A 24,846-nucleotide genomic window follows, 5' to 3' on the forward strand; every position below is an offset into this window, starting at 1 on the left:
TATTCTGTAGATTTATAGTCATTTTCATTAGAATTGTATGCACTGCTTTTTACCGCTTATTAAAGATTATAAAATCTAAATGGCCAAGTCTTCCTTATTCTAAGCTACTGAACAACGTACCTTGCCTTTGAAGAGACGTTACCAGGTAGTTAGTTAAATTGCATTCAGGAATTGTAGCTGGGGGTGATTGACTGCGGTTGGTCAGTAATTGATATCCGGTTCATCCACTGATCTGCGTGATAGTGAATTACCCGGATAGTCGGCTCGTGGACCGGGAACCCACGTGGTGGCAGTTACCGAAGTGTAGTGGGGGGTGTTAGCCGAATGGTAATACCCCGGTCACGTGAGGTCTCTGTGTGTGCGCAGACTCCGTCACAGACCACTACGTCACAGCTGTGGGATCCGGAGCGATCGGATCCATAGTTCGTGACAATAGTAATCAGCAATTACTCTATATTATTACTTTTAGGGTACAGCTACATGTTCAGGTTTCCTGATGCAGCTTTGAAAGCCAAAAGTCAGGAGTTAATTCAAAAAGGACAAGTTGTATCTGTCCTTTATACTTTTTCTCCTTTTATGATCCTCTCCTGATTTTGGCTTCCAAAACTTGATGGGTATTTCCAAAAAGTTACAATCTGGATCCATTTCTGACTAGTAATGGACAAACTTTCGGCCAGGACAGTTCGCGAACTCGATCGTGGGAACGCGATCAAATGTCCGCAGCGGGCCCCATTCACTTTAATGGCAGGCAAACCTGAAAAACCTTCAGCTCATATTTTCAGCCACCAAATACTTAGTAGAAGTTCACAATATACACAATGACATACTAGAGGGGATCAATTACAAAAATTCTAACAAAAAATATGTATCTAAATCAGGGGACATTTTTATGTGTCTTAAAGGGAAATTCTCTAAAATGTGTCCTGTTGGAGCCTAGACATTTTTTATTTTAGGCCATGAGAGTACAGGGATAAAAAATTAGGCATTCATCTGACATAAAAGAAATTCTGATTATGTTGTTCAAGGTACATAATGCGGCCAATGGATAAAAATTTTACTGTAGGCCACTGGACCACAGGCCCCAAACATTAGGCATTCACCGGACAGAAAAGATCAAGTGATTTTGTGGCTGGAGGTAGATTACACGGTCATTGGATATCAATTTTACAGCAGGCCAGTGTACTACAGGCCCCAAAAATTATGCATTCAGCGTACATAAAAGAATAAGTAAGTATGCGGCTGGAGGTAGATTACATGGTTACTGGATATCAACTTTACAGCAGGCCAATGGACTACAGGCCCAAACAATTATGCATTCAGCGGACAGAAAAGAACAAGTAAGTATGTGGCTGGAGGTAGACTACACGGTCATTAAATATCAATTTTACAGCAGCCACTGGACTACAGGTCCCAAAAATGATGCATTCAGAGGACATAAAAGAACAAGTATGTGGCTGGAGGTAGATTACACGGTCATTGGATATCAATTTTACAGCAGGCCACTGGACTACAGGCCCCGACAATTATGCATTCAGTAGAAAGAAAAGAACAAGTAAGTATGTGGCTGGAGGTAGATTGCATGGTCATTGGATATCAATTTTACAGCAGGCCACTGGACAACAGGTCCCAAAAATTATGCATTCAGAGGACAGAAAAGAACAAGTAAGTATTTGGCTGGAGGTAGATTACACGGTCATTGGATATCAATTTAACAGCAGGCCAGTTGACTACAGGCCCCAAAAATTATGCATTCAGCGTTCAGGAAAGAACAAGTAAGTATGTGGCTGGAGATAGATTAAACAGTAATTGGATATAAATTTTACTGCAGGCAAGTGTATTACAGGCCCCCAAAATTATGCATTCACCGTACAGAAAAGATTACGTGATTATGTGGCTGGAGGTCTATTAGATGGTCAATGGATATCAATTTTACTGAAGGCCAGTACAAATACAGGTCAAATACATATGTTTAAAAAAACTAAAAATATAAAATTGGATTAAAGACATGGCTAACGAAATCCCCCGTCTTGAAAAAACCCTAATGATAATAATAGAAAACGTGGTCGTCACAGCTGTTAAATTCCTCCGAGGCCCAAAACATTAGGCATTCACCGGACAGAAAAGGCCTTTTATGCCACTGTATTTACCTAAGACAGGGACCATTATTTGTTCTGGGTGGTGGCAGATATTTGTGGGCTGTCATGAGGAAATTCAATTAAACATGGTCGTCACAAGTGTTGAATTCCTCCGAGATCCATGCTTCATTAATTTTTAGAAATGTGAGGTGTCGTGAGCTAGGCGAGTGTGCTAATCAGTCACGATCCACTTTCTGCGCTGAACGCCCTTTAGGACAGGACACTGGACGAGAGGCAAGCCAAGAGTTCCATGGCAAATTGTGTCAGCTCTGGCCACTGGTCAAGCCTGCACACCCAATAGTCCAGGGGTTCCTCGCTTCTCAGAGCATCCACATCGGCCGTTAACCCAATGTAGTTGGACACCTGTCTGTCTAAGTGTTCCATGAGGCTGGATCCGGAGGGCGGCTGTCGATGGGTTGGCTGCAAGAATGATCACATATCCGAAGTGACTAACACATCTTCAAACCGCCCTTTTCTTGCATGCACTGTTGGATTGGTACCCTCAACTGTTTATCTGTGAGTGGAAATTCCTCTGCCAGTGCCCACAAAAGCAAAATGCAGCATTTCTTAAAGCAAGGCCTGGAAGTTCTGCATTCTGACAGCCCTCAGTGATGATGGTAACATGTCTGCCATTTTGGGTTTGTACCGGGGGTCTAAGGCTACTTTCACACTAGCGTTCATAGGTCCGTTTGTGAGCTCCGTTTGAAGGAGCTCATGAGCGGACCCGAACGCCTCCGTCCAGCCCTGATGCAGTCAGAATGGAGCGGAGCATTCAGCCTCCGCTCCGCTCGCCTCCGCACGGACAGGCGGACAGCTGAACGCTGCTTGCAGCGTTCAGCTGTCCGCCTGGCCGTGCGGAGGCGAGCGGATCCGTTCAGACTTACAATGTAAGTCAATGGGAACGGATCCGCTTGAAGATGTCACCATATGGCTCAATCTTCAAGCGGATCCGTCCCCCATTGACTTTACATTGAAAGTCTGAACGGATCCGCTCAGGCTACTTTCACACTTAGAATTTTTTCTAAGTTATTAATGCAGACGGATCCGTACTGAACGGAGCCTCCGTCTGCATTAATATGATCGGATCCGTTCAGAACGGATCCGATCGAACGCTAGTGTGAAAGTAGCCTAAGTATGTTGCCACCCAGTACTGGTCTTTGCCCTTTATACTTTTTATACGGGGGTCCCTCTTCATACACTGGATCATGAAGGCCCCCATTTGCACTAAACTGGAAGTGGTGGAGTGGCCTGGCTCCTGCTCATCGTCCAGGATAATGTTGTCCTCGGTCTCCTCGCCCCAGCCACGGACAACACCAGGGATCCCAGAAATGTTTAAAGCATACTCTTCTTGATCCTCCTCTGCCCCAGCACCATCCTGCTCTAACTCCTCTTCAGACTTTTGTTGACAGAAGGAGTAGCCCCCCTCCCTGGGAATTCATCCAGCATTGCGACTTCCTCATCTTCCTGCTCCTGCTCCTCAACGGCTTGATCAATGACATGATGCACTGCAAGCTCCAGAAAGAAGGCATAAAGTATGATGTCACTGTTGGCACCCTGGCTGCGAATGACCAGTTTGATGATCTCATCAAATGGCCGCAGAAGTCTGCATGCATCGCGCATGAGCATTCACTTGCGCAGTAAAAAAAAAAAAAAAGCTCCCCAGAACCTGTCCTGCCGCAGACTTTGTACAGGTGGTCGTTAACTGCACGTTTCTGCTGGAGCAGCCTATCAAGCATATACATGGTGGAGTTCCAGAGTGTCAGGCAGTCACAAATCAGATGTCTGACTGGCAGGTGGTGTCACCGCTGAACATCAGCAAGGCGAGCCATGGCCGTGTAAGATCTTCTAAAATGGCCAGAGATTTTTCTGTTCTGCCGCAAGACGTCTTGGACCCCGAGGTATTTGGCAACAAATCGCTGCACGACTAAGTTCAGGACATGTGTCATTTTTCCCTGTTTCAGCATGGTCAGCAGATTGGCACCATTGTCGCACACCACTTTTCCAACTGTCAAATTGAGCGGGGTTAGCCACTGATCGGCCTGTGACCGCAAAGCTGTAAGGTGTGCAAGACCGGTGTGGCTCTTGGCTTACAGAAACAACAGCCGCAGCACAGCATGGCAACGTCTCACTTGGCAAGGCGATTAGGTTCTGGGAAGCTTGGGGGGTGCAGTGGAAGAGGTGGTAGCAGTGAAAAAGGAGGATTCAGCCGAGGAGGAGACAGAGAATGGAGTAGGAGGAGGAGAAGAAGAGGCAGGCCTGCATGCAATCCGTGGTGGTAACACCAAATCCACACGGGTGGCACGGGTTGCATGCTTGATGGACGTCAGAAGGTTCACACAGTGAGCAGTAAAAGTTATGGACCACCTGTCTGTGGTCAGATGTATCTTGGCACCGACACTGTGTGCCAGAGATACATTCACTTGCTGTTGAACGTGGCCATATAGCTCCGGGATGCCCTTCTGGGAGAAATATTTCCTTCCGGGGACCTTCCATTGCGGTGTGCCAATGGCCACAAATTTTCTAATGGCTTCCCAGGCAGGCCAGCAGTTCCGACAAGCCAGCGGTCAGCCGTTCGGCAAGAGGGTTATCTGGTGTCATCATCTTTTTGCGCTAGTTCATTTGGGCCACGAAAAACTGCCTATTGCCAGATGAACGTGACAATGGCACGGTGGAAGGTGGAGGACAAATGGGAGGAGAGAGGAGAAGGAGAAGAGGCAGGAGGCGGAGTGCCGGGAGTGTGGCTTTGTGGGTTCTAACTGTGTTTCTCCCACTGGGCTCGGTGATGGGAGGCCAGGTACCACCTTAAGGTGTTCGTCTCTAGGTGAGTGTTTGGCTTACCGCGACTTATGCCTTTACAGCACAGGCTGCAGATGGCAACACTATTGTCAGCAGCAGATAAGTTAAAAAAAGCCAACACTGCGGAGCCATGTGCCACCGTTCTGGGAGAGCCAGATGTGACCGGGCATGGTGGATGACTTATTCCAGATACATTAGCAGTCTGCTTTTTTCCTCCTCTTTCTCCTTCCTCTCTGCTGCTCCGTCTCTCCCTCTGAACCCCCCTCCTCTTCCTCTCTTGTGGGCACCTACGTGACGTCCATCTACACGTCATCATTGTCACTTTCACCACCACTGACAGAGATCTCAGAGTAGGCAGCAAAAGCGGGGACCACCCTCCTTGGGCTGATTTGGTTACTGTCAAACTGCTGGGTAGCGACCGTTAATACTTCCTCTTCCTGATCCGATGCCAAGAAAGGCTGTGCATCGGTAAGGTCTTGGAATGGATAGGAAAATAATTCCTCTCACTAAAGCGGAGGGGATATGGTGGGGAAACTGGTATATCACACCATTAGAAATGTTTTGTTCCATTAGCGTTTGTCACTCTATGTAGCTGTGGTAACGCAGCAAAAGCGCAAACAAATGTTGCACTACCCAAAAGCACTATATAGAAAGTATATTATTGGTATATAACACCCCTTCCTAAATCAGTTTTTTTTGGGGGGGGCAATTGGTATATCACACCAGTTGAAATGATTTGTTCCAATAGTATTTGTAACTCTGTGTAGCTGTGGTAACGCAGCAAAATCGCAAACAAATGCTTCACTACCCAAATGCATTGTATAGAAAGTATATTATTGGTATATCACACCTCTGCTTCAAACACTTTTTTGTGGGGCAACTGGTGTATTACAGCAGTTGAAATTATTTGTTCCAATACCGTTTGTCACTCTGTGTAGCTGCGGTAAAGCAGCAAAACAACAAACAAATGCTGCACTACCCAAATGCACTATATAGAAAGTATATTATTGGCATATCACACCCCTGCTTCAATCATTTTTTTTGTGGGCAACTGGTATATCACACCAGTTGAAATTATTTGTTCCAATAGCGTTTGTCACTCTGTAAAGCTGCGGTAATGCAGAAAAACCTCAAACAAATGCTGCACTACCCAAATGCACTATATAGAAAGTATATTATTAGTATACAACACCCCTGCTTCAATCACTTTTTATGTGGGCAACTGGTATATCACATTAGTTTGAATTATTTGTACCAATAGCATTTGCTACTCTGTGTAGCTGCGGTAGTGCAGCAAAACCGCAAACACATGCTGCACTACCCAAATGCACTATATAGAAAGTATATTATTGGTATACGACACCCCTGCTTTAATAATTTTTGGGGGGACAACTGGTATATCACACCATTAGAAATTTTTTGCTCCAATAGCGTTTGTCACTCTATGTAGCTGCGGTAACGCAACAAAACCGCAAACAAATGTTGCACTACCCAAATGCACTATAAAGAAAGTATATTATTGGTATATAACACCGCTTCTTCAATCAGTTTTTTTGGGGGGCAATTGGTATATCACACCAGTTGAAATAAATTGTTCCTATAGTATTTGTCACTCTGTGTAGCTGTGGTAATGCAGCAAACAGCAAACAAATGCTGCACTACCCAAATGCACTGTATAGAAAGTATATTATTGGCATATCACACCTCTGCTTCAGTCACTTTTTTTGTGGGGAAACTGGTGTATTACAGCAGTTGAAATTATTTGTTCCAATAGCGTTTGTCACTCTGTGCAGCTGCGGTAACGCAGCAAAACCTGAAACAAATGCTGCACTAACCAAATGCACTATATGGAAAGTATATTATTGTTATATAAAACCCCTGCTTTAATCAGTTTTTGTTGGGGGGGGGCAACTAGTATATCACACCGGTTTAAGTTATTTGTTCCAATAGCGTTTGTCACTCTGTGTAGCTGCGGTAACGCAGCAAAACAGCAAACAAATGCTGCACTAACCAAATGCACTATATAGAAAGTATATTATTGGTATCTAAAACCTCAGTTTCAATCAGTTTTTTCATGGGTCAACTGGTATATCACACCATTAGAATTTTTTTTTTTGAATTGCGTTTGTCAATCTATGTAGCTGTGGTAACGCAGCAAAACCGCAAACAAATGTTTCACTACCCAAATGCACTATATAGAAAGTATATTATTGGTATATAACACCCCTTCTTCAATCAGTTTTTTTGCGGGGCAATTGGTATATCACACCAGTTGAAATTATTTGTTCCAATAGTATTTGTCACTCTGTGTAGCTGTGGTAACGCAGCAAAATCGCAAACAAATGCTTCACTACCCAAATGCATTGTATAGAAAGTATATTATTGGTATATCACACCTCTGCTTCAATCACTTTTTTTGTGGAGCAACTGATGTATTACAGCAGTTGAAATTATTTGTTCAATAGCGTTTGTCACTCTGTGTAGCTGCGGTAAAGCAGCAAAACAACAAACAAATGCTGCACTACCCAAATGCACTATATAGAAAGTATATTATTGGCATATCACACCCCTGCTTCAATCACTTTTTTTGTGGGCAACTGGTATATCACATTAGTTTAAATTATTTGTACCAATAGCATTTGCTACTCTGTGTAGCTGTGATGTCTCATGTAAGTTGTTCATTGCACATTAGCTGATCAATGCTGTTAATTCAAAATGATTGTCAAAGATTTTGATATTGATGGCTTGTCCTCAGAATATGCCATCCGAAAAATATCGACAGGGATTCAACAGCCAGCACACTCGCTAATCAGCTTGTGTGAGCTACAGCCTCTTCCTGGACAACGACGTCACATCCATCGGTTCACATAGCCTATGTTCAGCTCAGTCTTATTCAAATGAATGAGGTTGAACTACAGTGCCAGTCACAACCACTATCCAATGGATGGCACTGTGCTTGGTAAGCTCTTGGAGCACTACAGCCTTTTTTAAACAGCTAATCAGATGTTGATGACATATCCTGAGGAAAGGCCATCAATATTAAACACCTGGAATTTTTTTTTTTTTAACCTAGCCAAATGAAATGCAGACAACCACTTTACTGACAGCTGCCCCTTTCTGTTCACATTTTAATGTAGGTTCACCTTTCTGTAATAGATCAAGTCATTTTCAAAATGATAATCCAGGAAACATTAATAAACCAGGAAAGTATCTTTTATTACACATATATATCTCTAATATGAACTAATAACTATTGGGTTGCATTGTATGGTTTTAAGTAAAATCCAGTAGTGGACAGTGCTATATGTTGTTATTATTTTATTTATTGAATTATTTATTATATTATATAGATCATTTACATGCAATGTCTGTCTTTTTGGAATTCATAGTAGGTCTAGTGGATCCTAAAAGCAACATAAAATAGTGTTATGAACTGCTATATACAGTACATACTGTTTTCACTTTTCTGAGTATATAAAATCATCACAAAATATTGTTCAAGCCTCGTGGAAAGAGAATTGTAGCACAATTATCAATGGGAGTAATATTGCCATTCTTAAGTATGGTCGCTCTAGATTTCTAGTCTTTACTCATATGTTACATGTATCGGAATCGGTAGGACAATGTTCTTCTTACGTTGCTAGAAATGCATTTACCAGGGATGGCAATAAATTCCATTACTGTCTCCTCAAAGGGTTAATGGGACTCTTGGCCTACGGACAATTCATTCTTCTGCTAAACGGAATGACAAATAAGCATTATTCTTTGGAAGTGCACTGATAATAGGGACAGCTTAAACATTTTCGCCAGAATAAGTGAAACCATTAATCCTTCTGGATTTCCCGATAAGTGGTGACTGCAAAATAATGACTGTGTCATTGCGAGCCGGTAAGAATGTTAACAATTAAAACAAGTTGCCTATTATCTCTCCGAGTACTGAATCGGTTTCACATTTCATTAGCAATATTGTAAGTGATATTTACCTTATTAAAAAGCTCTTATTATCCTACAAACCTAATTAGTAAAAAAATATATATATCTTGTAGTCACTGGTTCAATTCAATCATGCTCTGTATAGGGAAGACAAACCTGAGTTATACTCTTCTGTATGGTTCGAGGGACAATTCTCATTACAAAATAGTCCAATAAAGACACATTGCCATATATAAAAGACATGGTGCCCATGATCACGGAAGCCTTGATTATGCAAAGTGTATCCATGGCAAACATAAACACTGATAGAACAGTGAGTGATCAGTCTAAAAGCAATTTCCACAAGAAATAGACATTGCCTCTGCAGGTGTGTAAATTACAAGGAATCCCCAATAATGGAGCTCAGTTTCACCAGTGTTAAAACTTGTGGTTGGTTTTACACTTACTGGATGAATGAACACATCTTGAGATAAGTATTTTTTTTAAGAATAGCAAAGATATTGCAAATCTCTGGTCCTCAAGGCTTACTATGCAGTCATTGTGGGGCCCTTGGTGGTGCAACCCAAGTTTGTCCTGTACAATTTGGTTCTGGCTTATGAGAACCTTTGGAGAACTGCATACCTAGGCCAAGAGTCATGGAAAACTTGTGAAGGGAAAAACAAAGAACAAAGAGGGACATTTATCAAACTGGTGTAACGAAGAACTGGCTTAGTCACCCACAGTAACCAATCAGATTCTACCTTGCGGTTTCCAAAGGATCTGTTAAAATGAAAGGTGAAATCTGATTGGGTACTACGAGCAACTAAGCCAGTTTTCCTTAGACCAGTTTTGATAAATCTCCCCCATAGTGCTTATGTCCTTAGTGGAAAAATATAGCATCATAATAGGGGCCATTTTTATCTTTAATCTGTTACTCTAATCTTTTATGAATGCCCATTTTTAAATGTCACTGAAACAGTCTTTAACTACTTTTACACTAGCGTGTTGGCTTTCCGTTTCTGAGATCTGTCATGGGCTCTCAGAAGTGGTTCAAAATGGATCAGTTTTGCCCTAATGCATTCTGAATGGAAAGGGATCAGCTCATAATGCATCAATTTGCCCCTGTTCAGTCACCATTCCGGTCTGGAGGTGGACACCAAAACGCTGGCTGCAGCGTTTTGCTGTTCGCCCAACGAAGGAGAGGCAAACGGATCCGTCCTGACACACAATGTAAGTAAATGGGGACGGATCCGTTTTCTATTGTGTCAGAGAAAACCGAATTCGTCTCCCATTGACATCCAGTGGTGTTCATGACGGATCTGTCATGGCTATTATAGAAGACATAATACTAACCGGATTCCCAAAAAGTTGGGACACTATACAAATAGTAAATAAAAACTGAATGCAATGATGTGGAGGTGCCAACTTCTAATATTTTATTCAGAATAGAACATAAATCACGGAACAAAATTTTAAACTGAGAAAATGTACCATTTTAAGGGAAAAATATGTTGAATCAGAATTTCATGGTGTCAACAAATCCCAAAAAAGTTGGGACAAGGCCATTTCCACCACTGTGTGGCATCTCCCCTTCTTCTTACAACACTCAACAGATGTCTGGGGACCGAGGAGACCAGTTTCTCAGGTTTAGAAATAGGAATGCTCTCACATTCTTGTCTAATACAGGCCTCTAACTGTTCAATCGTCTTGGGCCTTCTTTGTTGCACCTTCCTCTTTATGATGCGCCAAATGTTCTCTATAGGTGAAATATCTGGGCTGCAGACTGGCCATTTCAGTACCCGGATCCTTCTCCTACGCAGCCATGATGTTGTGATTGATGCAGAATGTGGTCTGGCATTATCTTGTTGAAAAATGCAGGGTCTTCCCTGAAAGAGATGACGTCTGGATGGGAGCATATGTTGTTCTAGAACCTGAATATATTTTTCTGCATTGATGGTGCCTTTCCAGACATGCAAGCTGCCCATGCCACACGCACTCATGCAACCCCATACCATCAGAGATGCAGGCTTCTGAACTGAGCGTTGATAACAACTTGGGTTGTCCTTGTTCTCTTTGGTCCGGATGACATGGCATCCCAGATTTCCAAATAGAACTTCGAATCGTGACTCGTCTGACCACAGAACAGTCTTCCATTTTGCCACACTCCATTTTAAATGATCCCTGGCCCAGTGAAAACGCCTGAGCTTGTGGATCTTGCTTAGAAATAGCTTCTTCTTTGCACTGTCGAGTTTCAGCTGGCAACGGCGGATGGCACGGTGGATTGTGTTCACTGACAATGGTTTCTGGAAGTATTCCTGAGCCCATTCTGTGATTTCCTTTACAGTAGCATTCCTGTTTGTGGTGCAGCGTCGTTTAAGGGCCCGGAGATCACGGCCCCAGTATGGTTTTACGGCCTTGACCCTTACGCACAGAGATTGTTCCAGATTCTCTGAATCTTCGGATGATGTTATGCACAGTTCATGATGATAGATGCAAAGTCTTTGCAATTTTTCGCTGGGTAACACCTTTCTGATATTGCTCCACTATCTTTCTGCGCAACATTGTGGGAATTGGTGATCCTCTACCCATCTTGGCTTCTGAGAGACACTGCCACTCTGAGAAGCTCTTTTTATACCCAATCATGTTGCCAATTGACCTAATTAGTGTTAATTGGTCTTCCAGCTCTTCGTTATGCTCAAATTTACTTTTTCCAGCCTCTTATTGCTACTTGTCCCAACTTTTTTGGGATTTGTTGACACCGTGAAAATTTGAATCAACGTCTTTTTCCTTTAAAATGATACATTTACTCTGATTAAACGTTTGATCTGTCATCTACGTTCTATTACTAATAAAATATTGACATTTGCCATCTCCACATCATTGCATTCAGTTTTTATTCACAATTTGTTTAGTGTCCCAACTTTTTGGGAATCCGGTTTGTACAACCGGATACTTTCATGATGGATGCATGCAGTTGTATTATTGTAACGGAAGTGTTTTTGCAGATCCATAACAGATCCGCAAAAAAACACTAATGTGAAAGTAGCCTTTTTCATACAGTGGATATAAAAAGTCTACACACCCCTGTTAAAATATCAGGTTTCTGTGATGTAAAAAAATTAGACAAAGATAAATCATGTCAGATCTTTTTCCACCTATAAACTGTACAACTCAATTTAAAAACAAACTTAAATCTTTTAGTTTAAGGGAATAAAAAAAAATATAAAAAAATAATAATATGGTTGCATAAGTGTGCACACCCTTAAACTAATACTTTGTTGAAGCACCTTTTGATTTTATTACAACACTTTTTGGGTATAAGTCTATCAGCATGGCACATTTTGACTTGGCAAGATTTGCCCACTCTTCTTTGCAAAAACACTCCAAATCTGTCTGATTGCAAGGACATCTCCTGTCCACAGCCCTCTTCAGATCACCCCACAGATTTTCAATCGGATTCAGGTCTGGGCTCTGGCTGGGCCATTCCAAAACTTTTATCTTCTTCTGCTGAAGCCATTACTTTGTTAATTTGGATGTATGCTTTGGGTCGTTGTCATGCTGAAAGATGAAGTTCCTCTTCATGTTCAGCTTTCTAGCAGAAGCCTGAAGGTTTTGTGCCAATATTGACTGGTATTTGGAACTGTTCATAATTCCCTCTAGCTTAACTAAGGCCCCAGTTCCAGCTGAAGAAAAACAGCCCCAAAGCATGATGCTACCACCACCATGCTTTACTATGGCCATGGTGTTCTTTTGGTGACGTGCAGTGTTGTTTTTGCACCAAACATATCTTTTGGAATTATGGCCAAAAAGAACATAACACCTTTTCCCACATGCTTTTGGGAGACTTCAGATGTGTTTTTGCAAAATGTAGCCTAGCTTGGATGTTTTTCTTTGTGATAAAATGCTTTTGTCTTGCCACTCTACCCCATAGCCCAAACAAATGAAGAATATGGGAGATTGTTGTCACATGTACCACACAGCCAGCACTAGCCAGATATTCCTGCAGATCCTTTAATGTTGCTGTAGGCCTCTTGGTAGCCTCCCTGACCAGGAACACAAAAATACCACATACTAGATCTCAATAAATTAAATATTCCAGTTGCAAATCATTATTCATTACATAGTGGAATGCGTTGAGAACAATAAAACTCATTCATATCCCATGGATGTTTGGATTTGGAATGATACTCAAAATCAAGTTGGGAAATCTAATTTCAGACTGATCCAACTTCAGTGGAAATGCCTCAAGACAAGGAAATGAGGCTTAGTAGTGTGTGTGGCCTCCACTTGCCTGTATGACCTCCTTACAATGCCTGGGCATGCTCCTGATGAGGCTGCTGATGTTCTCCTGAGGGATCTCTACACAGAACTGGATTAAAGCATCAGTCAACTCCTGGACATTCTGTGGTGCTACATGGCGTTGGTGGATGGAACGAGACATGATGTCCCAGATATGCTCGATTGGATTCAGGTCTGGGTAATAGGCAGGCAAGTCCATAGCATCAATGCCTTCACCATGCAGGAACTGCTGACACACTTCAGACACATGAGGCCTAGCATTGTCATGCATCAGAAGGAACACTGCGCCCACTGCACCTGCATATAGTCTCACAATGGGTCTGAGGAACTTATCCTCGTGCCTAATGGCAGTAAGGGTACCTTTGGCAAGAACATGGAGTGCTCTGTGGCCCTCCAAAGAAATGCCTCCCCACACCATTATTGACCCACCGGTCATGCTGGAGGATGTTGCAGGCAGCACAACCTTGTCCACAGAACCTCATCCGTGAAAACAACAGGGCACCAATGTCGAATCTGCCAATCTCTGTGTTTTCTTTGGCAAATGCCAACCGCCCTGCACGGTGTTGGGCTGTAAGCGCAACACCGATTTGTGGATGTCAGGACCTCATAACACCCTCATGGAATCTGTTTCTGACAGTTTGAGTAGTGTAGGAAGGTGCAAGGGTCTGTCGTTGACGGAAGGTATGTGTCACCGAGGTTCCTGGCCTCGGTGGAGTAAGAGCCAGTATTTATGTGTCAGCAGCAGTTGCTGTTTGACACCTAGCTATTTAGTATAGCTGTATAGCTGATCCGGAACTGCTTTTACTGGGAGTAGTCAAAATGCTGGGTGGGTGACTACTCCCCACGTTCCACGCCGGGTCTTGACTGGCCTATAAAAACCCAGCCAGCAGTGTCAGCTGGGTGTGATTACCTCTCTCTGACAGAGGAGCTCTGGCAATCGCTGGATTGGAATCTTAGCCGTGTGCTAGGCTGGAGGCCTGAGTTTGGGAGGTCTTCTCTGTCCTGAGTAATGCTAGAACTAACTAGGTGTGAACTAACACCTAGGATAACAGGTCACTGTGTTGCTGTATGAACTGTCTAGGTGTGAACGAACACCAAAACTGCAAATGGACTGTCGTACTGTTTTGCTGCCATAAGTGTGAATAAAACACTGGAGTTTTTTGAATGACTAACTGTTCTTTGCCTCTATACTGCGTCCCCTTGTCCTGTCTACCAGAGCGAATCCCCACAGTAGACACATGGATATTAATGGCCTGCTGGAGGTCATTTTGCAGGACTCTGGCAGTGCTACTCCTGTTCCTCCTTCACAAAGGAGGAGGTAGCGGTCCTGCTGCTGGGTTGTTGCCGTCCTAAGGCCCCATTCATGTCTCCTGGTGTACTGGCCTGCCTCCTGATATCTGCGCCATGCTCTGGACACTGTGCTGACAGACACAGCTAATGTTCTTGCTACAGCTCACATTGTTGTGTTCTGTGGTCAACACCTGCAGAACCACTCCTTTATAGGGGTTGTCTTGCTAATTGCCTATCATTTCTACCTGTTGTCTGTTCAATTTGCACAACAGCAGGAAAAATTGATTCAAAATCAATGTTGCTTCATAACTGGACAGGTTGATTTCACAGAAGTGTGATTGACTTGGAGTTACATAGTATTGTTTAAGTGTTCCCTTTGTTTTTTGAGCAGTTGTGTGTGTGTGTGTGTGTGTATATATATATATTGTAAGGGGTTACACTCTCAGGTAGGGCGGCAATTACAGATTCTCGTGCAGACCACAGGGTTAAAGTCCAAACGTTGCTTTATTCTTTTATTACACTCCGGCAATGCAGGCAGACCCAGTTAAAACTCACTGGGTAAGGTGAAGGTCCAGCACCACAAAACATAAACCAAACCAAAATAAACACCTGCCCGTCTGGGCTCTGGCTAATACAATGAAGATCCTTGCTCACCTATCGAACACAGGTCACACAGAGAATTCGGCTTCTCTAGCCAGCAGGGCAGCCATCTTCCAAGACTTTCTCCAGGCATAACTCTCCCCAGACTGACAGCCTGGACTGTGCTTTATTTCCCCTTAACGATCCCACCTGGCTTCAGCTGGGGATCCCTCAGGCTAGGGGAAAACCGTCCCCGGAATGGGGTGGACTGGGGAGGGTTTTCCCTCCTTCTCCCAGTCCAATAAAATCCATCCCATAAACTTAACAAAAGTGTCTCAGCAACCTACACATTGCTGAGATCATTTTAACCTTCTGAATTTTATTTACCTCACCCAGTTGAGGAAGCTGGGTGGGGTATGCACCCCTTCCAGGACTTTACCATACACTTTTCTGTTCACCTTACCACTATATATATATATATATATATATATATATATATACAGGTGAAACAAAAAAAAAATTTAATATCGTGCAAAGTTTATTTATTTCAGTAATGCAAATTAAAAGGTGAAACTAACATATGAGATAGACTCATTACATGCAAAGCGAGATATCTCAAGCCTTTATTTGTTATAATTTGGATTATTATGGCTTACAGTTTATGAAACCCCAAAGTATAAATTTTTAGGTACCCTTTGCTCAGGGGGTATGGATTAATTAGCTGAGTGTGACACTTTGAGCCTAGAATATTGAACCTTTTCACAAAATTCTAATTTTAAGCTGCATTAATGCAATTCCTTTTAATTTGCATTACTGAAATAAATGGACTTTTGCACGATATTCTAATTTTTCGAGTTTCACCTGTGTATAAATCAGTCCACTTGGACCCAAGAAGACTAATCATTACCTATAACTAAAGAATGCTGTTGTTGTGCAGGGAGGGGAAGAGGTGAGGTCTCCTCATCGCCTGTTGTCACTCATGTGATCATGTGTTATCTATCACAGTTTCATTACTGATGATTACTGGCCAATGCAAAAACAGCAATAGATTTATTTTAATAAAATTACCTAGAAGTTTAACCCCTTCAACCACCGCAACGTACTGGTTCATCACGGTGGTTGAGGTAATGTATGGAGCGGACTGCTGCAGTGAGCGCGCTCCAAACAAAGCGGTTGCCAGCTGTATCATACAGCAGGCACCCGGCCACTAAAACTCATCATTTAACCCCTCTGTGTGGCAATAAACACTGCTCGTGGCACCTGTGCGGTAAGGCAGAGGGATGCAGCTCCCTCTGCCTTTTGATCAGAGGCTCGGGCAGTGAAATTGTGGGGCTCCGATCAGTTACCATGGCAGCCTGGACGCTTGTGAAGCCTTCCAGGCCTGCCATGGTAAGCTCCCTGCTGCTGTGTGCACAAAGCAAAGGGAGCATGTGAAAATCCTATTCACCCGAAAAGATATCTATTAGGGTAAATAGGATAAGGGATAAAGAGATCACAGGTTCATTAAAAGTTCAAATCACCCCCCTTTTCCCTATTTTACATATAAAAATATATTCACATAAAAAAATTAAGCATATCAGGTATTGCCAAATCTGAAAATGTCTCAACTATTTAAATATTTTTTTTAAAGTTCTGTGCAGGGAACAATGTAACAGAGAAAAAAAAGGAAACCACACGATTCACCATAAGAATGTAATTTTTAACATACAGAGAAGGCAGTGATGTCAAAACCCCAAAAAGCTTGGCAAGGTTGTGTTTTTTTATTCATTTTTATTTAGCTACACAAAGACTATTCTTTCCATTTACCAATAACATACATTGTAAATTAAATGCTGCCCTTAAAAAATACAGCTTAGCCCTCATATAGCTATATGAATGGAAAATATAAAAAGTTATGGCTATTGGAACGTGGGGAGGAAAAAACAAAAATTCAAAACGAGAAATTGGCCTTATACTTAAGGGGTTAAGCACTAATTTTCTGTTTGTAGAAATTACCAAAAACCCTTGTAAATGTGAGTGTCAAACCTAAATCACAATTTTCTAGGCCAAAAACTTACTGTCCAGCTAAAAACTGTTTTAAGGTGCAGATGTCTTCTACTAAAGAGTGAAATCATGCACGTTGGCATTTAGCGACATTTCTGATATTGTGTATTGCTATGTCAGGTACATTTGAAGGAAATGTTCACTCACACCTGTCATACTCTGGAACATTTACTTGATAGCTTTGAATGTTGGTTTTATACCCCAATGATTGACTTTTAGAACAATACATAGCACTGTATATTGCATTTTTATTAATGATAACAGGCATCTTTAACCCCTTAAAGCCCAGTGCTGTGCATGTACGGCGCAAGATCCGCAGGGCTCTGGAAAATGATCAGGAGGGGGAGACGCGGCACCATGCCTGATCTTACCAGCAGGCAGCCATGCCGGGTAAGGGCAGGATGGATCTGCACCGCCCCCTTGCAGCTCCAATTGTTGGAATTGGCCAATCAATGAGACCGGCACATTGCAGCTCAGGAAGCTGTCAGAGGCATCGGGGAGGGTCAGAAGGAGGTCAGGGGGAGGTGGCAGGTGCTGAAAATGTCAGCACCGTTCACCTCCGAGGTGAAGCAGGAGAAAACTGTGTTTTGGGTCCCCTGCCACCGCTGCTATTGGCTGGCACAATGCTCCAGCCAATGGCAGCGCTATAGCTGCACAGGAAGAGGCAAAACTTCCCTGCATGCAGCTATTCTAGCTGGTGACTGCTAGTGTTGATCAAGAATATTCGTATATCAAATGTTTACGGCTAATTTTCCGATTGCTGATTTTCGCAATCAAGAACATAATGACTGGAGATCACAAATTCTCGAATTCGCAAATATATGACAAATATTCATCCAAATATTAGCGAAATATAGCAAATTCAAATATTGCCCCTGCTGCTCATCACTGTGCTTCTCTGTGCTGCTTGTTGGATTGCTGGGACTTGTGGTGCACACCACAGAGATTTAACGTCTTTCCTGCTGAAAAGAAGAAAGAAGAAAAGAAGAAGACTGAAGAAGAAAATCTGAAATAGCTGCACAGATTTATTTTTTCATTTGCAGCTGTTTCAGATGTCAAAACCACCCTCCGTACCTGTCCCTTCCTCATGCTAGACCCCTAGGTTGGTCCCCAGTAAGTGCAGCAGAGATGATGACATTTTGGGGGCTCGTGCTGCATATGGGCATTGTAAAAAAAAAACAACCATTAGGAAATATTGGAGTTCGAACATTTTCTACCAGACTCCAATTTACAGTCAGACCATGACCCAGAATCGATTTGATTCAATTTGGAAATTCCTACACCACAACGACAAAACGACCCAACATTTGACCGTCTGTTCAAAGTTAGGCCGGTCATTGACCACTTAACCACCAAGTTTGCTGAGGTGTACAACCCCGAAAAAAATGTATGTGCAGATGAGTCCCTATTACTGTTCAAAGGGAGAATTAGATTCCGCCAGTAGCTGCCTAGCAAACAGGCAAGGTATGGCATATAAATATACAAACTTTGTAAGAGTAGCTACTGGTACACCCACAAATTCTGCATTTAAGAAGGGAGAGATTCCCGGATAGAACCCCCAGAATGCCCCCCCTCCCCATCCTAGGAGTAAGTGGGAAGATTGCGTGGGACTTACTGCACCCACTGCTGTATAAGGGTTACCACCTCTATGTGAATAACTATTATACCAGCATACCCCTATTCAGGTCCCTAACTGCCAGAGTAACTGTGGCTTGCGGCACAGTGAGCAAAAATCTGAGAGGCCTCCCTAGATCCCTGGTAGGGCAACCACTGAGAATGGGTGAAAGTAGGGCTCTCCTCCATGATAACATGCTGGTGGTTAAGTACAAGGACAAGAGGGACATCCTTGTACTGACCAACATTCACACTAACGCCAGCTCCCCGCCCCTGTACGTGGTACCACAACCACTACCCCCAAACCACTTTGCATCCTGGACTACAACAGACACATGGGATGGGTGGATCTTGCATATCAACTTATAAGCCCTACAGTGCCACATGAAAAACAAAAGTGTGTTGCAAAAAGCTGACCATACACCAGGGGCGTTGCTAGGTTAAAACATTTGGGGCCTGGGCCCCTGATGTTTTGTCCCAGTTCCCGAATGTCCTGCCTGCCTGCTAGATACAATCGTATTGCCATCCACAGGCCGGCAATACAATTGAATCTAATGCGGTGGAAGAGCTGAAGAACCTGTGGTGACATCACAGGTCATGTGGTTGAGAAAGATCTGCGATGATGTCACCATCATGTGACCAGTGCAGGAGAGGGCGGCAGAGAAGAGGGGAAGAAGCTGAGGAGATGTCTGCTACATCAGCAGAGGTAAGTGAAGGGAGAGGCAGAGCAATGCTGGGAGTTGTGGTTATTTAACTGGGACTGTATGTTAGGGCTGAAGGGAGGGATGTTATTTACATGGAACTGTGTGTTGGAGGTGGCTGGGGAGGGGGCAATGTTATTTACATGCGACTGTATGTTCATAGTGGCTTTAGGACGGAGTGATGTTATTTACATAGGACTGTATGTTGGTGGGGGCTGGGGCAGGATGATGTTATTTACATGAGACTGTATGTTGAGGGTGGCTGTGGTAGGGGATTATGTTATTTACATGGGACTGTATGTTGGAGGGGGCTCGGGCAGGGGGATGTTATTTATATGGGACTGTATGTTGGGGTGGCTGTGGGAGGGAGTGATGTTATTTACATGGGACTGTATGTCAGAGGGGGCTGGGGGAGGCAGTGATGTCATTTACCTGGGACTGTATGTTAATGGCGGCTGTGGGAGGGAGTGATGTTATTTACATGGGACTGAATGTTCAGGGGGCGATGTTATTTACGTGGAACTGTATGTTAAAGGTGGTGGTGGGGGATTATGTTATTTACATGAGACTGAATATTGATGGGGTGATGTTTTCATGGGAATGCATGTTGGAGGTGCCTAGGGAGGGGGTGATATTATTTACTTGGGACTGTATGTTGAAGGCAGCTGGGGAGGAGGTGATGTTATTTACATGGGACTGTATTTTGGACGGGGCTGTAGCTAGAGAGGGATGTTAGTTACATGGGAATGTATATTGTAGGGGGCTGGAGAGATGGTGTGATGCTATTTACATGGAACTGTATGGCGGAGGGAGGGAAATTGTGTTATTTACATGGGACTGTATATTGGAGGGGTTGAAGGGAGGGAAGTGATGTTATTAACATAGGACTGTATTTTGGAGGGGGCAGGAGAGATGGTGTGATGTTATTTACATGGGACTGTATAGTGGAGGTGTGAAGATAACAACAGGGGCACTTCAAATCCAGAGGGCATTATAGGCGTTCTTATTGCTACTGAGGGCTCTATAGGAGGAACCTATAGATCCGCCTTATTTCTACTAAGAGTACTATGGGGGCCCTTATTACTAATAAGGGGTCTACAGAGAGCTTTATTACCACTAGGGGAACAATAGGGGGCCTTATTTGTACTGGGGGCTCTGCGAGGGTATTATTAATACTGGAGGGCTCTTCTACTAATGGGAGCACTCTTGGGGAGCATTATCATGGATGGGGGAACTGTAGGGGGCAGTGTTACTATGGGGGCAGTAATTTTTCTTCAGGATAGTATCTGTGGGTATTGGGGGACATAGCGAGCAGCAGGATAACACTGTTGGGACTCCAGGTTGGGGGATGATGATAGAAATGTGAGGAAGTTAAGATGTCTGTGTGTCACACTCTGCAGAGACAAGGCGCAGCTGAAAGAAGTTGTACAGACCGAATGGAGAAGATGATGACAGAGAAGATCTGCATCCGAGGAGACGGAGGCCCTGGAGGTGAGTGGTATGTGCTGCTGTATAGCAAGTACAGCAAAATGCGGTGTGTGTGGAGGGAGGGGGGATGACTTAGAGAACTGGGCCATATTCATTGGGGCTTGGGCCCCGGATCTTTTGAGACCCTAGCAAGGCCCCTGCCGTACACATTGGCCCAGATTCAAGAAGCACTTGCGCGGGAACAAGTGTGATTTGCGCCGCGCAAGTACTGATTTGCTCCTATGCAAATTTGCGGCTGATTCTGTAAACCAGTTAAGCCTGAAATGCGGCCATTTTCCCGCGCACGCAGCCTAGCTGTTCCTGCGCAATTTTTGTGCAATTTTGCGCGGGGTGTAAGTTGCGCCTTCATGGAATTCCCTCAGCGAATATGCAAATTAGGTACTGCCGATGATTCAGAAACATGCGCGTGTGATGCGCATCTTGCGCTGGAAGCGTGCAAGCTTTTTTCCCTGGGCAAACTTGCTCCTGTTAAAAGCAGGGGCAAGTTAGCAAAAGATGGCCAAATGTCATCTGAAGGAGCGCGCAACTTCAGCAGCACCTAGACAGACGATCTGAACAAGCAGAGCACCCACATTTTCGGGACCTCACATCTGTGCACCAACATGCCAGGGGCAGCTATGGTTCTTGATATTCTATTGACTGAGCCGACTCGTAGGAGGGCACGGGAGAGGATTTACAGAGGGCGCTACAACCTTTTTCAGATGACTGATACTGAGGTGTATCGCATGTTTCGCTTTAGCCCTGAAGTCATCCTTGAGTTGGTAACAATCCTGCAGGATGACATCAGCAGCCCGACCCATCGGGGACAGGCAGTGCAGCCACTGGTGAAGGTAGTGGCAACCCTTCATTTTTTGGCAACTGGCTCATTTCAGCGCACAGGTGGAGTGGTGGCGGGGATGTCCCAATCCAGCATGAGCAGGTGTGTGCACCAAGTGATCCCTGCAATACTCAGACGAATGGGCACACAATTTATCAAACCAACCACGGCTGACGTGCGGCAGAAGGCAATCAGTGATTTTTATTTATTAGCCAGATTTCCACGCACTGTGGGTGCAATAGATTGTACCCATGTGGCACTACGCCCCCCCCCGGCACCTCGAGCATATCTACTGCAACAGGAAACATTGGCATTCGATAAATGTGCAGATGATTGTGGATGCACATGGCCTCATATGGCATGTCCGTGCCAAACACCCAGGGTCAAGCCATGACAGTTTTATTTACCGACACAGCCCCATCCCAACCGAGTTTGACCAGAACATGTATGGAGACAGCTGGCTGATTGGTGAGTGACATGGGTGTCAGGTATGACTGCCCCCCCCCCATGATGCACACATTCCAAGGGGCACATGCACGACTAACATCCTCCTGTCTTTTGCCTTCCAGGTGACTCTGCCTATGCCCTGGGACCTCACATGATGACCCCATTTCGTAACCCTCAAACACCAGGAGAGGAAAGATATAACGAAGCCCATGCACGTACCCGTGCGGTGGTGGAGCGCACATTTGGCATCCTTAAATCTCGATTCAGATGTCTGGATAAATCAGGGGGGACCCTATTGTATTCACCCAACTTTGTATGCCAAATCGTAGGGGCATGTAGTATTCTCCACAATTTAGCTCAAAGAAGGGGCATGCACATTGAGCTACGCAATGACCTTACCCCCGAACCACGCAACCCCCCCCCCCAAGAAACACTACCGGATCTTCTGAGGGAAGAGCAATCCGGAATGGTCTTGTGGAACGTCTCTTTGCACATTAAACACACCCTGATCTTGTCACAAGTATAATGCATGTATGTACACCACTGTAGTCCCTAGCACACACCCGACACATGCACCCCCAATTGGATTAGACCCAACAATACCCCATGGTATTAGGGAGCAGCAACGCCGCGTCAAGGCTCCAATTATGTTGCTGTCCATTCATACACCTTTCACATGGCAGAGGGTGACACCCCTTTTCCAGCAGGAGTGCCACCCACCCCCCCCCCCCCCATTCACACACCAGTCACACTGTAGTATACACTCCTCACCGTGTGTAGGGACTACAAATAAATCTAAAAACTCATATCCTGAGCATATAAAAAAAAAATAATCTCATACCCTGAGCATATCGAAAAATAATAAAAAAAATCATATTGTGTTGAGCAAAAAAATGTAGACATAAAATTATTTTTTTGTTTTTTTCTTTGGGCCAAGGGTGCCCCGGCTCTGGCTCCTCAATCTCCGTGGTGCGGAGGAGGCATGGGGTGGGGATGGAGGGGTGGGGGGAGGAGGGGGGGGAGGAGCATCAACCCCTACTTCCACACTCCTTGCAGGTGGTGGCTGCATGCCCTCCATGGCGTTGGCCAGGCGGGCAAGGATGGTGTTGGTCTGGGCCAACATCCGCATTTGGCGGGTGGTGGTATCCCGCTGATGCCGGCGGGTAACTCTCGCCTCCTCCTGCACTGCAGCGGTGTTGGCCTGCACAGCAGCGGTATTGGCCTCCACCGCAGCTGTCATCCTGCTTAACAAAGCTGGTGTGGTCTCCAGAGCCACCAAGCAGGTGACTATGGCCTTATAGGTGCCACTAATTTCCCCCAGGCTCTGTGCCACATGTTTGTCCCGGTCCTCATGCAGGGTGAGGGCATGCTGCATAGAGGTGGAGGTGGATGCCATGCTGTCCGCCAGACGACGCACCTCTCCCACCATGGCCCCTATATGGCGGGTCTGCAGGGCCTGCTCCTCCAGCAGACCGTCACGGAGGCTGGAGGATATATGCCTCGTTTTGGACAGAGCCTTCCTGGGAGGAGAGGCTCGGCCACGGACAGAGGGAGAAGGGGAGGGGTCCACAAGGGAGGGGCTTGCCCTGGAGGGGCTTGCCCTGGAGGGGGATGACGTGCTGGGCGGGGGGGGGTGGGTTGCACAGGGATGGTGGTATCCTCCTGGAGGGAGTCAGAGTCCTCCTGGATGAGGAAAAAGGAATCCTCCTCCAATACCACTTGCTCCTCCATACTTGGCCCCGGTATGATCTCCTCCTGGACCAGCATAGCCAGAATGTCCATGGGGCCTGACTGGACCCCTGGCTCTGGTCTGGATGGGCTGGGTCGAGCCGCAGCCGAAGACGGCCCAGCTTCTTCTTCCTCATCACCACCTGTGGATGACACCAAAACGACATATTTTGCTGGTGCAACACACTTCTCATATGTTCACTTGTACCCCCTCCCATGATGCACAGCAGATATGAAAGAAAAATAACTTACCAGTCTCCAAGTTCCCAACAGTGGAGTCGTACCCTTCAAGTCCCTCCACCTGCTCCTGCACGAACGTTTGTGCAATAAGCTGCTCCTCCTGATTGAGCCGGATCATACATCGCGGACCACCTCCCGTGCCACCGGTATGCTTCCTGATAAGAGCCAGTTTTTCACGGACCCTGCGCCTCATATCATTTAATTTCTTCTGGATGTCATCCCAGGTACGCACTTCATTACCCAGGGCATTGATGTCCAGGGCAATGGCTTCATATATAGCCCTCCTTTGGGCAATGGTGGTGTTTGCCCGCTGGGCACCATATAGGACTTCCTTATGCTGCTGGAGTGCAGCAATCAGGATGTCCATCTCTGCAGCCACAAAGTTGGCCTTCCTTATTTTGGTCCCTTTGGGAGGTGCCATGTCTTGCAAAAGGGCTGAATTTCCTTGCTCGGGGGGGGGGTAGGAAAAAGCAGGATGAAATTCAGCAAAGAACCTGCGCAAGTCTGCTCCTATTTATTTGCTCAGTGCAAGCAGCTGAGCAGGATTTGCCCTGAAATTATGCTAGCAAACCTCTGCTGAGCCGAAAATTCCTCATTTACATAGGGGCACACCCACTTTGACTTGCACGGCCTTGCGCCCTCAGCTTTGCCTTAAACAGGAGCAAATTAAAAGAACAAACGATTCCTGAATCAGGTGGCAATTTGGCAAAATTGCTCCAGCGCAGAGAAATTCAGCTGAGCGGCTCAGGTGTAAGTA

This window comes from Bufo gargarizans, chromosome 2 (assembly GCF_014858855.1).
Source record: "Bufo gargarizans isolate SCDJY-AF-19 chromosome 2, ASM1485885v1, whole genome shotgun sequence".
In the NCBI taxonomy this organism is placed as follows: Eukaryota; Metazoa; Chordata; class Amphibia; order Anura; family Bufonidae; genus Bufo; species Bufo gargarizans.